The 18,190-nt window shown below is 41.9% G+C and overlaps 1 protein-coding gene across 2 annotated transcripts in view; it reads right to left on the bottom strand.

The window, feature by feature from the left end:
* The window catches only part of PLEKHG1 (pleckstrin homology and RhoGEF domain containing G1), a 215,895-nt gene extending 198,300 nt beyond the window's left edge, over positions 1-17,595 (bottom strand). For both annotated transcript variants that reach the window (XM_074948609.1, XM_074948610.1), the window contains exon 1: positions 17,333-17,595. The gene's annotated coding sequence lies outside the window, so the exon portion shown is untranslated. The remainder of the gene's footprint in view (positions 1-17,332) is intronic.
* Positions 17,596-18,190: the final 595 nt, after the last annotated feature.

Here is an 18,190-nt window from a genome sequence, read left to right as displayed (position 1 = left end):
CGGCCACTAACTTTTAAAGAGAGACTTTAAAACATTTTATAACTGTCAAACAAAAAACAAGTTTCACAGTAAAATGTAGGGATCAAGGGTCTGGCAAGTTTAAAAATAACTTACTTTTATTACATAAGATTTCAAGAAATGTAACACTTCAGTATTAACATACAACATAATATAATTATTTGTCTCTCCTTTCCAAAGTGGAAGCCATGGTCAGTTTGTGATTTGAAGCATTGTACGTACAATGTGAAAAACCGGGACAGGGGGTGGGGGGTAATAGGAGCCTATGTAAGAAAAAGATCCAAAAATCAGGACTGTCCCTATAAAAATCGGGACATCTGGTCACCCTAATCACACTGCAAGGACATGACTCACCCCACAATGACACACAAACAACTCAATATACCCTTGAAGTCTTTGCAAGATTTTTTTTTTAAATGTATTTGTTTGGAAAAGTATAAGCAAAGTCACCCTCCAGCTTACATTTTGTTTTCCTGTGTTCTGGCTACACCTGTGTCTATGAAACAATGTAATCAGATGTAACTAATATTCCTCCTGTTAACTAGTAATAAAAAGAAAAAAAAATCTTCAGGACAGTTTCATTGCTGTACAGGATGCTTTACACAAAACAACAGATGTGCAATCATCAACTGTAGCCTATTCATTTCCTTTTGAGAAAAAAAAGTAATGTCACCAATTAAGAATTCCTATCTACTGGACACAAAAGGAAGTGTATACTTTTCCCTGAGCATTTGACTGTAACAATAGAAAATGTCAGAGGGAAAGTGCTGTCTACTTGCTTGTATATATGCCAGGAAGTAGAGCATGTGTCTTGGCATTTTTGTTTTAATTCATTTTGTTTGACATTTTAATGTGCAAGAATTTCTTGGCAAAATATCTTTTTCACCATATAACATACAAGGCTTAATCCAACAATGGAGGTGGCATTAGGTCCACACTGTTTTGCTGAATTTACTTGGGGGGGGGGGGGGGGAAGGGCAGAAAATGTTTTCACTAAAATTGACAATATAAATAATAAATATGGATGCCTCAGAACTACAACAGATTTTGTAAAGTAGACAAACAAAAATGGTCTTTAAAATGCTACTGTATATATGCCAAACCTTAAAACTAAGAAGATGTTGCTAAGACAAGTGTGCATAAATATTTATCTGACCATTACATTTCTCATTGTATTAGTCTCTTTCGAACTCCAGCCATGTAAATGGACATTTTGGCTAAAGGGTCATGTTGATTGGTCACCTTTTTAAAATGAAAGAGTGCCATTCTGGTGTAGGTGGATCTAGTACAGGAGTGGGCAAACTACAGCCCAGACAACCTCTTAATCCGGTCCTTGAGCTCCCGCTGGGGAGCAAGCTCAGGGGATTTCTAGGTCCGGCTCTCCAGCCCTGGGGCGTGGTCAGGGCTCCTTGCAGCTCCCGGAAGCAGCAGCACCCCCACACACACACACCCAGCTCCTATGCGTGGCAGCCAGGGTGCTCCGCATACCGCCCCAAGAGCCACCCCTGCAGCTCCCATTGGCCGGGAACTGCGGCCAATGGGAGCTGCAGGGGCAGCGCCTGCGGACAGGGCAGTGCACAGACCCACCTGGCCGTGCCTCTGTGTAGGAGCCAGAGTGGGGACATGCCGCTTCTTCCAGGAACTGCTTGAGGTAAGCACCACCCGAAGCCTGCACCCTGACCCCCCTCCTGTGCCCCAACCCTCTGCCCAGCCCTGATCCCCCTCCCACCCTCTGAAACCCTCGGTCCCAGCCTGGAGCACCCTCCTGTACCCCAAACCTCTCATCCTGAGCCCCACCCCAGAGCCTGCACTCCCAGCCGGAGCTCTTCCCCCCACCTCAACCTGTGCCCCAACCCCCTACCCCAGCCCTGATCCCTCTCCCACCCTCCTGCACCCCTTGATCCCAGCCCAGAGCACCCTCCTGCATCCCAAACCCCACCCCAGAGCCTGCACCTCCAGCCAGAGCCCTCACCGGAACCCCCTACCCCAGTCTGGAGCCCCCTCCCACACCCTGAACTCCTCATTTCTGGCCCCACCCCAAAGCCTGCACGCCCAGCCCTCACCCTCTCCTGCAGCCAAACCCCAATTTCGTGAGCATTTATGGCCCACCATACAATTTCAATTACAATTACAAAAAAGTTTGCCCACCCCTGGTCTAGTACATTGAGTCTAACTATCACATGGGAACATTAGGTTTTATTTGTGCATGATCTCTCTTGCCCTCCTGCTGGAGAACATCAGACAGAATCCACTGGAGTGGGTTATAAATTTAGCAGGGTCGTTGTATTAACAACTCACTATTTACAAGGCAAGTTGAGAAGTAGGTTTCTTGTCCTTCTCAAGTGACTTTCTTCAAGATGATTTTTTTTTAAATGTCTAAGTCTGAACACTGCAAAACAGTGAAAGTCCCTAATTCTCTGCTCTTCCCTCCTCTGCCCCCAAAAAAAGACGGTTCATTTTACTCTTATCTACAATTTTGAAAATGTCAGCTTTAAATGCAGATCACACTAACAGAATTTCAGTACAGCTGAAACCCTATTTTTTAAAAAATAAAGTATGTACAGTGTACTCTAATCAGTGGAATGCTACAGGCTCAATAAAAGTATCGAGATGACAAAATGGGCTAGGCAGTTCATAATGGCATTATTTCAGTCTGACCAGAAGTCATTTACAAATGATGGATTTTTGGGGCTATTTACAATTAGTTGGCCTTAGCAAAGTTCCTAGGCCCCAATCTAGCAAAATACTTGAGCACATGCTTAAACTTAGGCACATAAATATTCTCATGGATATCAGTGGAACTACTTGCGTGTTTAAGAAATTGAGTATGTGCGTTGCCAGATTAGGGCCCCAGTTTAAAAAAAAAAAGTCTCCACATCACAAAATGACATCACCACAGCTGGAACCCTTTTTGCTCATTCTATATGCCTTCTTCACACACTAATGACAGAACAGATCTTTAAGGAACCAATTTCCATATAGCTGTACAGTGCCCTTCCCTTCCCATGCATCTTTCTAGCTCTTAGGCATTTGATTTTGGGGCATGAGAAACAAAGCTTAGATCTGGCCTAAACAAAGAATACAATGATGCTCAGATGAGCAATGAACATTTTTTAAAAAGTGCATTGGCCTTTTAAGAAAACACACTTTGCATATTAAATACAGCCTCTGAATTCCTGGAGCAATCGCATAGATCTGATATTTCCTTCTCCATTACACAGAGGGCATGATTTTCAGAGGTGCTGAGCACCAGCAGCTCCCATTAATTCTGCTCAAAAAAAAAATCAGGCCGGCTGTGACTTAATGTTATTTTTAAAGGAATCAAGCTTAGAAACCAATCAGAAAAAAAAGAAAAGGGGGGGGGGGGAGAGAAACCACAGTGCTGATGTAATTGTTGAATTAGGATGTATCAGAACAAATATAAACTTCAGACAGCCAACCTTTTTTTTTTTCCTCTTCAAAATCTTTTACAGAGGAAATGTCATCGGAAACATCAGAATTATGGGTGTGGCACATTCCCTAGCCATTATTTGGTAGCTCTTTATATAATTAAAAGTAAAGCCACAAAGGGCCAATATCAGACCCAACCACTGAACTGAGCTTTTACAGAAAAGCAAGATCAATGCATCATATTTCAGCTCTCTTCTCCCACATTCACAAGACATTAATTCTTTTTTAGATCTTTAAACTTCATGTTTTCCCCCAGTCTCTCTGCTTTACAGCCTGTTCTAAGGCATATTCCTACACTCCAGGTTTTTCAATACAATGCTTGCCGATGTGCTTCATTGACAACCTGCATAATGTTCCTGTCATATTTCCCAAAGAACTCTAGAAATCCTTTTGCTTCTTTAAGCACTGCTACTTCAGTGGGCAGTGAAGATGGGAATACCTGAGAGCCCTTGTTAGTATTTTAGTCAGTTTTATTCCTTGTTCATCATCAGAACATATTAAACTCATCAAAATTTGAAAAGGTTAGATTTAAGTAGATTTAAGTTAGATCGAATTGGAATGGGTACTTTGAGTTGACGAACAATTTATGAAAATCAATAACTTTCCAGATCCAGAGCAAAAGCTCAATGTGCATTTTTGCATGTGTGTATATCATACTGAACACTAATAAAATGCTTTATTTTGTACAGTTTATAAATGTACATACACAACATTTGTGGTCAAATAAATCTCTTTGTAATTAACTTTCAGCAAATAACAGCAACAAATGTATTCAATTTAGACCATAACATTTTTTAATTGTGTATTAAAATATGCATACTAAACATCGCTATTTTAGTAAAATATTGACAAAGAATTTCTGCTAGTTCTTCTTGGGCCTCCATGAAATATTTTGTTAATTAAAGTGATAGTTATTCTTCTGATCCAACAGAGCGTAAGGCCTCTCATTCTCATCAGATGCAAGTTATGGAAAGAATTTCATTTTAATTAAGTACTATACAATCAAAAACACAGCAGACCCTCGTTTCCTCTTCAATATACTAGCTCTGCCAGGAAATGCTGCTTACCAAGAATTGGTTACGCTCTCAAATGCATTTGGATTGCTAAGGTAAAGCACAGAAATATGTTCTAAACCCTGGCATCAGCTGGTAATGAAAGATATTATTAAAATTAATGTTCTAACACCACCATCTTAGTTAACCTTTTTTTTCTTTTTAATTTGCAACTCTGATTTTCAGAACTCTGCATTACAAACAGGGTGTGCTATTAAAGTTATACATACATACATACACACACACCACATTGGTTTCAGCTTTAGAAACTCCATCTGGAAGAAATAAAATCAGGTTATTTGCAAGTAACTGGGTTTCTCCAAGTATTTTGCCTCTACAGCGCCCTTGGAGTTACCCACAAGGCTGATCACTGAATACACACTTTCTTCCAAGACAATCTTCCAAAGGCTCCTTTTTTGTTGGAAGTCAGTCAGTCAGATTTGTGAGTTGGAGTGAAATCATTTCTATGCCCAGTTGCCATGTATAATAAACCTACTGTAGAATCTCCATCCTTATTAATCTAAAGGCCTCAGGAACACCAGAACCTTTTGACTAGTTGGGGGGAACAAGTTGTCTGTTCTGGCCATACAGATTCAGACATTGTTGAGTCAGCTTTTCCTATTATCCAAAGGAGCTGAGGTCTCCCAAGATCTTCAGATAATCAGGATTCTACCACAGGATATAGAACCTCTAGGTCTATGACAACATAAGCCTGGAGGGAAACTACCAGTTTGCTCTTGAAATGGTATGACATTCACACAGGAAATCTCAGGCAGACCTAGGAACACAAGACCATTCTTCCTTGGTAAGAAAATGCATTTCCTTTTCATTCTGTTTTTATCCATTATATTTCTAAGACAGAGGAATATGCAGATAATTGCATAATAATATCAGTAAACACACATCTTTGCATTAGGCACACATTCATCATTTCCTCCTGAGCAGATTCAATCACACTATATATGCTTGAAATCTTTCTTGGTGTATCTCCCTGAGCTCAACTCTCATCACTCAGAATACATATGATCACCCTGGTCCTATCTGCACAGGAAGACAGCTTAGTTTAACAACGGTGGCTAAACTCTTGTGACTCAACCAGGTTACATCACATTTTGGTCACGCCAATACTCATTGATACATCATCATATGGTTTTTAACCCGGTTAAAATGTAGTTTGGTCCCATTCACACTGTCCAACCAAGTTTAACACAAAAAAGGTTGCAGTGTTGCCAACTCCTGTGATACTGGTATTTCTTAAAACTTCTGGTGCCATGTCAAAACTTAAGCAAAAAAAGAGCTAAGATCTCATCTAAAGATTCTAGCTCTTTTCTTACACTAAGCTACTAGCTACACTCATGGATCTGGAGGAAAAAAAAACTTTAAAGACATTACTTGAATGCTCCCTAAAGGCTGAAGACCCAGAAGACACATAAAACAAAGCCCCATTTGAGTTCTTTTTGTTTTAGATTTTTAAACCTGCCTCATGATTTGGGGTGGGGTGGTAGGAGGATGGGAGGTCTACTTGGATATTTGAACGTTTGGGGTTGGCAACAGTGTGTGTTGTTGCAATTAATTATTGTCCTAGAGTGGACAGGGCCTAACAAATACTGTCCTAACACATTAGCCCTTCAGATGTTACATTAGCTATGTCTACACTACCATTAATATACCATTTATATAATGTATGTCATGCAGGGGTGTGAATAAGCCATTCACGAATGACATAAGTTACACCAACCTAGAGTGCCGGTGTGGAAAGTGCCGTGTTAGCAGGAGAGCTTCTCCTGCTGACATAGCTGCTACCGCTCATTGGGGGTGAATTAATTAAGTCGATGGGAGAGCCCTCTCCCTGTCGGTTCAGAGTGGCCACACTAGAGAGCTTCCAGTGGCACAGCTGCATAAGTGCAGCTGTGTCACTATACGCTCTCTAGTGTATCCATAGCAATTATCTTTAGGTAGCTACATGCCTGCCATTGCTGTAGTTCCCTATCTCCTCACCATCTTTAAAGTATTTACCCCATGAGGCTGGAAAGTACCTCTATTTCTAGAAAGTATCTCTGCCCCTGTCAAGAGTCAGTTTGAAAAAAAAAAAAAAAAAAAGATATTTAGGCACCTAAAAATGCAGTTGACACCTAGTGGGATTTTCAAAAATGCTTAGGTGCCTAACTCCCATTGTAAACAGGAACTAGGCACATAGACACTTCTGGAAATCCTAATAGGCACCTAGCTGTACCTAAATACCTTTAAAAAAACTGGCCCTAAATAACTTACCCTAGGTCACATACTATGCCTGTGGTGAAGCAAGAAATTGAAGCTGATCTCCTGAGTTCCAGGCTACCACCTTAGCTTAATCCTTCCTCTCTATGACTCAAGATATTTTTGTCACCTATGGAGACAAGTCTAAAGGGAATCAGGATCTATCCAAAATGGATAGTGCACACATCTGTTCTTGATATAAGCAGCTATGTGTTAAAAAAGGCCTCAAAGCCACTAGAGCCACACTAGGATTCAAAAACTTGTTTTAACTGTAACCACATCTAAGCTGGATATTTTAAGGGAGCCACTCAAAGTAAGGTGCCCATCAATACCAACACACTCTGGTTTGTTGTCAGAAGCCAGATCAGGTGTCTATTTTGATAGAATGGTGCTGTAGCCTATTCTAACAAATTTTGCTTAACTGATCTCTAACCCCGAAGAATGTAGAATTGTGGACTTCATGGAGAAAATAGATTCTCCAATAGCAGTTCTTCAAGTATATCCATATTCAGCAACTCCTCCATCTTTGCTCATTTCCAGATTCCATGCAGTTATACAATCAGGAACAGAACCAGTATAAAGAAAAGGAGTGCTTGTGGCACCTTAGAGACTAACAAATGTGTTAGTCTCTAAGGTGCCACAAGCACTCCTTTTCTTTTTGTGAATACAGACTAACATGGCTGCTACTCTAGAACCAGTATAGTAAACGTACCTCCTTTTATTAATGAGGTCTCAGTAAGCCACTGGTTGAAGTTTACCTGCTTTTCAGGATTTCATGATCCAGTGATATCATCCCTCCTTAATAAGTATTTGTGTTTTTTGTTTCATACTTCTATCCCACCATGATCTAATGCCAAGATAACAGAGAGTGGGTAGATGCCTTGGAAACAAAATATCAAGTGTTCTGACTCTGAACTTTCAAGTAACTATTAAAGTTAAGACTCTAGATAAAAAACAGATTTAAAAAAAAAATCACTGGAAGGTATGTTTATAAACTTGGAGTGGAAACTGTGCACATTCAGCTGCAATTGATTTCCTGTATGGCAAAATACTGCAGGCATTTAGCTGGCTGGCAATATTACAGAGGCCTCCTACCATTACCAGTTCTTGAGACCAGAAAGCTCGGCCTGATGCTTATTCCTATGCCAGAATAAATAGAATCCCTGCTGAGTTTCCAAACTACTTTGGTTTAGGGGGAACCAAACCATAAACAGGCAAAGTTCTACATCTTAAAAAAAAATTACCCTACCCGAATGAATTGTATTATTCAGTATTGCTTTATATGCACTCTTACCAAAGAGATATGATGCCCATCAAAACAGATTCTCCGTTTAAGCAAAAAAAACAAAACAAAAATAGCCACCAAACTACACCAACTTAGATACATTAGTTAGGAGGAGCTAATAAAAAAAATATTCACCACGTAATTACTAAACTTACAGGGTAACACAATGCTGAAAACTGTAATAGACCTTCAGAACAGAGATAACTGTTCATGTCACTCAAGAAAGCAGTCTTGTTTCCATATTTTTCTCAGTAAAAAATTACTTGAAGAGAAAAAAATATATTCTTTTAATGTATTCCTGAAGACTTTGAGTCAGCTTTCTACTCTACTTAAATATGTCGAATAACTGCCAGTAAAGTTTCTCAGAATTTGGAAACAATTATGTAAAAGTAACTTCACAAGGTTTACTCTTTGATTATATTCCAATTGCAATCTTTCACGTGTCCAGGTACCTGGTTGCATTATGGCTGTAATTAAAGTAAAATCAAGATGAGAAATGGCCTGTATACTTTCTCTCCTATTTTTCCATTTAGTTCATATGTTTCTCTTGTTCTAAAGACTTCCAGTAAACAAGGGACTCTCTTTAAATTCTAGAGGAATGAGATTATTCAGGCATCCTAGCAGTAGCTAGGTTGTCAACAGGTATAAAGTTCTTCTCATACACTAACATAAAAGCCATTCTTTCTTCACTATTGTGCAGAAAACTTAGGAGGCAGGTTGTCTCCTTAAACCAGTTAGCTATCTAGTACATAAGGATTTGATACTGTGATTTATAAAATAGTTATTCTGGAAATTCACTACAACTAATAAAAACACTGCAAACTAAACTTACTCTTAGAAAACATACCGCATTTAGAAGACATTAACAACAGATATCTCTAGAATGTGAGAGTATCCCATAGATTTGAAATCTAACTAGGAGTATTTCAGACCTAAAGAGAAGCCTTATACAGGACCAAGTTAAACAAAACCCACTAAAGAAAGCAAAATGTAGACACTTTATATATAAAGTTAACTAAACCTTAGCCAGGAATGACAACGTTCTTCTATGTAAAACATTTTGGCAGCTTGGAGCACTTCACAGAAAACAACCACACACAAATTTGAAAACTGCATCATCCTCAAAAACATGTCAGGACAAAGTTTTCTTTCCAGAACATATTCTGGATGGAAGTCAGCCAAAATGATTTCCAGTATTAAGACGACAGGTGCTATATACTAGTCTCACAGTAGTCTTTGAAATCATCCTCATTTCCAAATTTGCCTATGGCAGCATTCTGAAGTTGCACTTAACTCATCATTGGAGCACACAAATGGGCCAGAATTATGGCGCTGAGTGAAATATTGGATGTTCTCAAAAGATTTTCCCAAAGCATGGAAGTTGTCTCAACACAATAAATGTATTTTAAAAGCAGAGCTTTCTCTCTACTCTGCTGTGGTGAACAAAAGAGGAACCCAAACCGAGACCACCTGTCTCGCTTTTGACCCAATACAAATGGTATTCCACAGTCTTACAAATAATTTATTCAGATTTCAAAACACTCCTACAAATGGAATGCCAGTCCATCAAATCAGCCTGTTAACCCATACTCCCATATGATTCCCAACTAAGTCTCATATCCAGACAACACAGAGCACGTTTGGTTCATTTGCGCACTCCACAAAAAACCTTGGGGTAAGAATCTAATGCAGTGGGTTTTTTTAAATAATTTAATAAAATACTAATAGTTTTCCTAAGACAATATGTGCACCTTGATATTTTAAATACCCCAATGTTACTTATATAAGTGTGAACTGACATTAGCCAGAGAGCAACAATGCAGGCTCATTAATTTGCATTGAGCTCTAAAGTAAAAATTCACATGTAGTGACTGTTAATAGCACATTATAAAAATGCATTAGAGTTTAGGCTACCTTATACAAATCAATAAGGTAATAAAGAGACGCTGACAAGCCTGACAGAGTCAAATACTGGAGTACCATTAAAAACAGAAGTCATCTTTTTTCTGGACTATCAATCCCAAACATACAGTCACCTCACACTCTTGAGCGACACAAATAAGTGCCAAAAAGGGTTGTGCACTGGTTACTTAGCCCTGAAGGCCAACACCAAGAAATCTTCAGCAGCTGCCAGTTGTGATGGGGTCAAGCTGCTGGCAATCTGCATCAGACCTTGTAACTGATTAATGAAATTAGCCACCTATGCCAGCCGACTCAGGCTCACAGGGCTTGGGCTGTGGGGCTGTTTCATTGCTGTGTAGACTTTCAGGTTTAGGCTGGAGCCTGGACTCTAGGACCCTGTGAGGTGGGATGGCACAGCCCAGAAGTCTACATTGCAATGAAGCCGCCCCAGAGCCTCAGCCTGGGAAGCTCAAGTCAGCAGAAGAAACACTGTTTCAATATCTTTGTTACTGTTCAAGTGATATATTTAATTAACTTTTTCAATGGTGTTGTTCCCAGGATATGAGAGAGATAAAGTGAGATAATCTCTCTCATTGAACCAACTTCTGTTGGTGAAAGAGACAAGCTTTCGAGCTACACAGCTCTGTGTAACTCAAAACCCAAGTCCTGGCGTCACGTTATTAATATATGGGAATCTAAGCTTTCTTTTTTAAAAAAATCCTATTAATTATAATTGCAGAAAAAAGCTGGAAAATATACCACCCCCAGGTATATTTTTTTACTCTCTCCCCCCACCTCAAAAAACAAAAAAATGGGGTGGGGGAGAGAGTAAAAAAATCTCACAATTTTTAAGCTATGCGCCTGACCTGTGATTTTTTTGTTTGTTTTTAATGTTTTCAGTCGGCAATACTGTTACAGCTACACAAAGGAGCTCGGCTAGTTTCTCTGCCCCCCTCCCCCCCCCCAGAACAAAAGAATCTGTTAAAAAAAAAGTTTGTTTTAAGTCTAGTTCTTCTCTGAAGAACATCTTTGTAAGAAAATAAGTTAAATGGTATTATAGGGATCCATGTTGGTCCTCTCTCAGTGATTTCTATGTCAGACTTTCTCACTCTGCAAGTAAAACAGGATCTTTTCCAATTGGCCTGAAAATTCAGTCCACGTTCATCACCACCAAAGGTTCTCCATGCCAAACTAAGAATTCAGTGACACTCCTACAGTCCTATTTTTCTTCAAATTTGGTACAGGGCTGGAGTGACTCCCACTCACCGTCTCTTAAAATTGCAGAACATATGGTGGGAATAAAAAGTTGTAAAATGTTATTTTTGTTACTAACATGAGCAGGTATGAAGACTCTGAAGAGTCAGGGAGTAGATCTCTTGCATAGCAGAGTGCCATATTCTACCATTACTTTTTAGAGTAATACCACACTTCAGATGTGTCTCATGTTTACAGTACACTAATGGTTGCTGCTATTTTACATATTTGTAATGTATTTTTATTAATGCATTTCCAAGTAGCCTAGGGCAATTTAATTTCTACTGTATTCAGATAAGATGTTTTTCTCTAATACTCACCTAGAAAATTATTCTTTTGTAGGTTCCTGTTTATATTTTGCTTTGTATGCAGAGGACAGATTCCTTTAAACTAACTTAGAATTTTAAAGATTGATTTATAGATTGTTTCTCAGATTTACTTTCCTAGGAGGAATTCTGCAAATGTTTACTTTATCTTATCAAATGCTTTGATTTGAGTCTTTAAAAAAAGAAAACATGAATTCCATATTTCAGGCTATTTTTTAAAAGTTGTGTTCATGAGTTGGGGTTTATTACACATTTTATAACACCCATTCTGAATGTTTTGTTTGTTTTTTAAAAACACAAAATCCAGTGTTACACACTTAAGTCTTAGAGATCAGACGTCTATCAATATACAAACTAATTTCAATTTGACGTTTTTGGAGTGCTGTGTTTAATCTATAGACAGTATTCTTTTAAAACACTAATAAGAGTTTATATTTGTGTCCCCCTCCCCCAGTTTATGATATCTTTAGTTACACTTCAACAGTTTTCCTAACCATAGGCTGCAGATGAAGGCACTATATAGATAGAGGCTGTGTCTACACTGATGCAGACCCACCAGTAATGCTGATGATGGGTGAGTTACTATAGGCAGGGTACCAGCATTTTTACCACTGTCTCATCTGAGTCCATTCAGAACATTAGTCATAAATTATGATAGTATATGAAGACCTCAATCAGGATCAGAGCCCTGTTGTGCTGAGTACTGTACAAATGCAGAAAAGACAATATCCTTGCACTGGACTGTTTATAGTCTAAAGCCCAAAAATCAGGAAAACATGCTTATATGATATCCAGTTTATTTCAATAGGGTTTAAACATCCTTCCCGAATAGGTATCTTCCACCCAGCAGTGCCCTAACACTGGGATACAGAGTCAGTCTCTCTCTCTCTCTCTCTCTCTCCCCCCCAATGACTAAGCAAGTATTTATCCACCGTGGAACAGCCAAAAAGAGAGAGAGAGAGAATGGTGGGAAACCCCATGTCCACTCCCCCCTGCTCCAACCACTCTTTGATTATTTATCCACCAAGGAACAGCTTCAATAGGATAGACTAAGGGATCCTGACATCAGAACATCCCACAGCCTAGTAGTTAGAGCATTCTCCTGAGAGGTGGGAGATCCACATTCACATCCTTTCTCCCCCTGTGACAAGCAAGTACTCTAACCACTGGGCTAAAAGTTATAAGGTGGGGGCTGACACCACCTCCCCCTCCTCTTCGGATTTGTGTGGAGCAAAGGAGATGCCTAACTCATTCCTGCAAGAAACATCTTAGATGCCTGACTCCAGGTGATGGGTTCTTGTTCATGGACTGCTAAACGGAGATAGGTGCCTAAATCAGGGGTTCTCACAACAAAATTTTTGGTGGCTGCACTTGCTGGTGGCCACTCTGACAATTTTTCCTAAAATATTTAATTAACTTTAGGAAAAACAAATAAATATGCACATATATGTGTCCAAGTCATTGTAATTTATTCATTGCAGTCTCAATAATAAAAATAATGTACAGTTGTCTCCATTATTTACTGGACCTTAACAGAATAGAAATACAAATAAGGTGCTTTTCATGTTTTGCTTTTTTGGTTGATTTTTTTTTTTTAGACTTGCTAGTTAGTAAGTTTGCTACTGTGAAAATGATATTTGTTAATATCAGTTTTCACAGCATACTTACTCAGCCCCAGCAAGCTGGGCGACAAATTGCATGGGGAGGCAGGTAAGGAGATGCGGGGGCTGGAGGGGTCAGTGGTGACATGTGGGGGGGTGAGCCTGGGACTGGACATCCAGGGCCAGAGCCCAAAGCCCTGTGGCTGGGGGCCGAAGCCTGCCCCCACACAGCCAGAGCCTGCCACCCACCACCCCAGGGCTGACACCCAAGCACCACCGCCCCTGGGAAGGTGGGGAATTCACACCGGTCACCTGCTCTTACAGTGTTTGTGGCTCCAGGAGGAGGCACGGACCAGCATTTGCTGGCAGTCCTGAGGGAGGGGCTGCCGCTTTGCCCCGCCCCTAATCGCCACCCAGGTTGGCTGTGGCCACAAGAAAAGCCCCTGGTGGCCGCATTTGAGAAACGCTGGCCTAAGTCTAGGCTCCTGCAAGGCATCTACCTCTGTGAGAGGGGCGGGGCTTAAGACACATGCCTCTCATCAGCATCTCCCATTGGCTAGCTTAGCTAGCTCTCTGCCTAGCATTGCTGGCTTTTGTGCATCACATTTCTAGGTACTTATCTTTCCCCATATAGGGATCCTAGGTGCCTAATTCAGCTTTGTGAATTGCAGCATTGTTCCTGTGATTTTCTAGGTGCTATGATGCGCAGCACTGCAACACATAAGGCCTTGTCTACACTCGAAACACTACGCTGCAGCTGCGCCACTATACCACTTCAATGTAAAACACTACTTATGCCAACGGGAGGGGTTCTCCCATCAATGTAGGTAATCCACCTCCCCAAGAGGCGGTAGCTAGGCTGATGGAAGAATTCTTTCCCCGCCCCCATGGATTTTTCGCATCCCCAAGCAATGTAGATGGGTCCACCTAACTTTTTAGTGTAGACCAGGCCTAAATCCTTTCATGGATCCCACCCTTACATCCTGTTCAAGGAAAGTAAAAAGCTGAAGATGACTCACAGCAAGTAAGGTTACTTCTTTGTGATTTCCATAAATAAAGTTTAATGGAAGCAGAGGTCCTCCACTGAAAAGATCTCAAAAGCCATGTATTAAATCATCTTCCACCTGGGCTTCACTTCAAAGGTGCACGTAAATATGCAAGTTAAATAAATCCTCTCCCTCTGTTCCACAAAGCACTAACAATCTGGACAGAGATTAACCCTTTAGAAGCTACATTTCTAAACTTCTCTCTCTAGATGTGATTCTAACAATTAAAAGGCATTCTAGTTAAGAAATCTTGTTGCACCATCTATTAAAATAAGGACAATTTGTGGAAAGCTTTCAAAGAGTTGCACAGGATTTTCAAAAGGAGAAATATTTGACCCCAAACTTAAGCCAGTTTGAAAGGTATACTCTGTGCCTTAATTTTAACAGAGCTTTCCCTCTTTAAAAAGACCAAATTATGGTAAATTAAATACCAGTAAGAACAAACACTAATATATTAATGACAGAGAAGTTATAACTACGAGGAGTACTTGTGGCACCTTAGAGACTAACAAATTTAGTTACAGAAGTTCTAAACATTATAACATATAAATCCACCAACATCCCACTCTACACTGTTTAAACATTTAGAAATATCCAATAATATGCTAACACCATGGTAATATGACAAACATTTAATATTGAAACTACTGAAACATTCTCAGAGTATTGTGCATAGTTTCCAGGTTGTCAACTTTGTCAGGGAAAGGGGAGCTAAAGTTAAAGAACTGAATATTTGGATGTATAAGGGAACCATTTAATGCCCTCTAGGGGCAAGAACTTCTGCTTCCCCCCTCTACTATTCTAAAAGAAGCATCTGTGAAGTTAATGAGATTTAACTTTATTCATATTTTGTGTATACTGTCAGCCAAAGCATCCATGTGCATCTTTAGAAGTTCTCAGAATTAAGACAACTGCATGCCAAAAAAATCAGAAGCTTAAGACAGTTACATATGTACCTTTCTAACCACAATAAGTTATACATCCAGTGGTTGCTACAGCCAAATTTAGCTTTGTACAAGCTAACAGGATTCCTTTATAAATTTAGCTAGAGACCTGAGCAACAAACACTTGTGGAAATCTAAACCACAAGTGTTAGGCAGTTCCTTCCAAGAAGGAAACAAAGAGGCAAAGAAGACTACTACTAATATAGAGTTAGTATTAATTATTATTTTTAAATCACCGATTCATTGTGATTTATGTAGGCAGTTTCATGTCATTATTTGCTCACACTTTTGATACAAACAACATTAGGATTGGAAGGGCAAGAAATAAGTTAAATCACAACTGTATCAGTACCCCAATTACCAGTTAAGGGGAAAAAAGATACCAAGAGCCAGCCCAATGTTTAAATTGTGTTTTGTTCCAGGCCCCTTGTGCCTCATGCTGGGAGTGCTGTGGGCTTGCAAAGAAAAGGGGAAATGAAGTGAATCTTATTCAACAATGACCCTTTGGCTGATTTAAGGATTGGAGCTGATGGGTTCTGGAGGGCTCCCATTCTATCCTTCCAGAAGGACAACAGCTGTGACATAAGGCCTTCACAGTCAGGAAAAGAAACCAAGGACAGGGAACAGGGAAATTGTCAGGGCTCCAAAAGGGAAACAGGAAGACTACCACCTCACCCAAAAGAGAAAATATATATGAATATGATTGGTCACATTTTTAAATGCTTTAGGGAACAGACATCAGAACCAAATTTACACTAACTACATTTATTTTAAAAGAGTCAAGTTTAATAAAAATACATTAGAATTTGTAGAGTTTAATTCCAAATAATTAACACCATCCATTTTGGCTTTAACATGTGGTCCAAAACAGAGGCATTATATGCAACCAGTATTAAATTTTCAGAGATTTAATAATGTAGTATGTTAAACGTTAATGAAAACTACTTCTGGTGCTGTGTGTACAAAATATCTCCCTTGCTCAGATTTTAAGATCACACTGAATTGTAGCCAAACACAAAAGTACTTTTGTGGACAAAAACAGCTGAATATTGCTTGTATCCTTCATAAATATATTACACACAGGATGCTTTACTACCTGATGTGATATGCCTGCACTGCATTATTTACACGACCGATTTTTGCAGTGCTGGAGTAGAAAGAGAGGGGCCACATAAAGAAGGAGGGTAGTCCAAACAACTTCTAAATTGATGGATTTTCCTCATTCAAAGCAAACATAACTGAAGGAATGGGCTGGAGTCTAACCCCCCCAGTTTCAGAAAGGTTATAGGTACAATGGCTCTTCCACTGGCTTACACTTCTCAATGATTACCCAGGCAGGAGAGATCTTCTTAGGAAGGCGAGTACTACTAAAGCAAAGCTTGTCCCGTGCCTCAGACGCCAGAGCTTAACGAAGTTGAAACACGCCAGGTGTTTCCCTCCAGCCCCAGCCACGCTTGCTGCCTTCCCCTGTGTTATAACCTAAAGGCTCGTGCTCACCAGCAAAACAGGCAGCCGTGCAAAGGAACCGCGTTCCCTTTTCCACAGGAGCGACACAGGACTGCGGGCCACACCGGCCCCGCACTAGAGGCGTGCCGGGACACAAGAGGATTTGAGACTATCCGTGACGCGAGCCCGCCCCGGCCAGCCACCGCGCGGCTGCCCCGCCTCTCTCTTCAGGTAACAAACGCGCGGCCAATCCCCCGGGAACCTGAACCCCGTTTTTCCGCCCGGCTCGCGCAGGGGAGGGGAGCGGCGCGGCCTCACCTTTCTCTCCGCCCCAGCGCTGCGCTTCTGAAGCGGCGCCCGTTTCTGTCCCTCCCCGCAGCGGCCGGCAGGGCAAATGGCCCCGCGGGCGGGCGGCGGCTTAGCCCTGCCGTACCCCGGCGGGTGCGGAGCGGCTCCCACACACGCCCCTTCCCGCTCCAGCGGACTCAGGCCGCCCTTCTTCCCGGCCGCCTCTCCCCACAGCCTAGCCCCGCCGCTGCCTGCTCCGACAATGGTTCTTCCCCGCAGCAGCCGCCGCCTCCGAGACGGGGTGGGGGGACCCAGCCGGCTCCCGGCAGCCCTCTTCTCCCCTGCGCCCCCTGGGGGAGGAGACCCATTCGCACCGCCTCGGAGGGGAGAGAGCGGGCGCTCGGGGCTCCCCGGGGAGAGCGGGAGAAGCGGCAGCCCCGGGAACGGGCAGGAGAAGGCGCTACCTGAGGGTTTGCATCAGTGGAGGAGGAAACCTGCTCCGCAGGACAAAGCGCTCGCTCTCCCCGGGATGCCGGCGGCGGCTCCTGACAGGCGTCCCCCAGCCAGCCCCGCACACCCCCTGAGTGTTTAAATCCGGGGGGGGGGGGGTGGTGAGCGCTGGTCTCCCGCAGTCGCGTCGAGGCTCGCCGGCGCTAGGTGCCCATTCCGCAGCGCCAAGTCCTCTGGCGGCTCCTGCCGCTCCTCTCAGGCTCTAGGGCAGCAGCTTAAAGTCTCCAAACTTCCTGCTCCTCCCGTGCGGCCGGGGCGGCTTGGAAAACGCCCCCTTCCCCTCCTCCAGCCGTAGCTCTGCCTGCAGGCTCAGCCCCTCCCGAGGGAGGCCCGGCTCGGCTCGGCCTCGGGCTGCAGCTGACTTCCCCCCACGGGTGGGAGAAGGGGGGGATGGAGAGATTAACCACTTGGACTTGGCTCTGGAGTGAAGCCAAAGAGAACAGTCAAATTACAGCCCGCTGGAAAAAACCTCAGCTACTGTTTTCACACACGCAAGAGCAAGCACTCCACTACTTTCCGGGGGTTCCTTCCTGGCCTGGGCTAAACTTACAGCCTTTCCCTTGTTTTTTGTTTTTTGGGGGTTTTTTGGCTTTTTTTTTATTAAACGCCCCCTATGGGGGGAGTGACTACCTTCTTACACTTTAAATCACGCTACTAGTGTCTACATCCCAAGAGGAAACTCACATACTAGAGAGTGGAGACACACCCCTTGATGTTGCAAGATGATAGACCAGACCGTGTCCCTTTAAAACATTATAAGACGGTGATTAATGAAGTAATTGCGTCTCTTGTGATTTAGTTTGGGCCATTAA

Source organism: Natator depressus, chromosome 3 (genome assembly GCF_965152275.1).
Source record: "Natator depressus isolate rNatDep1 chromosome 3, rNatDep2.hap1, whole genome shotgun sequence".
Taxonomy (NCBI): Eukaryota; Metazoa; Chordata; order Testudines; family Cheloniidae; genus Natator; species Natator depressus.
This window is presented reverse-complemented; position numbering and strand designations above follow the sequence as displayed.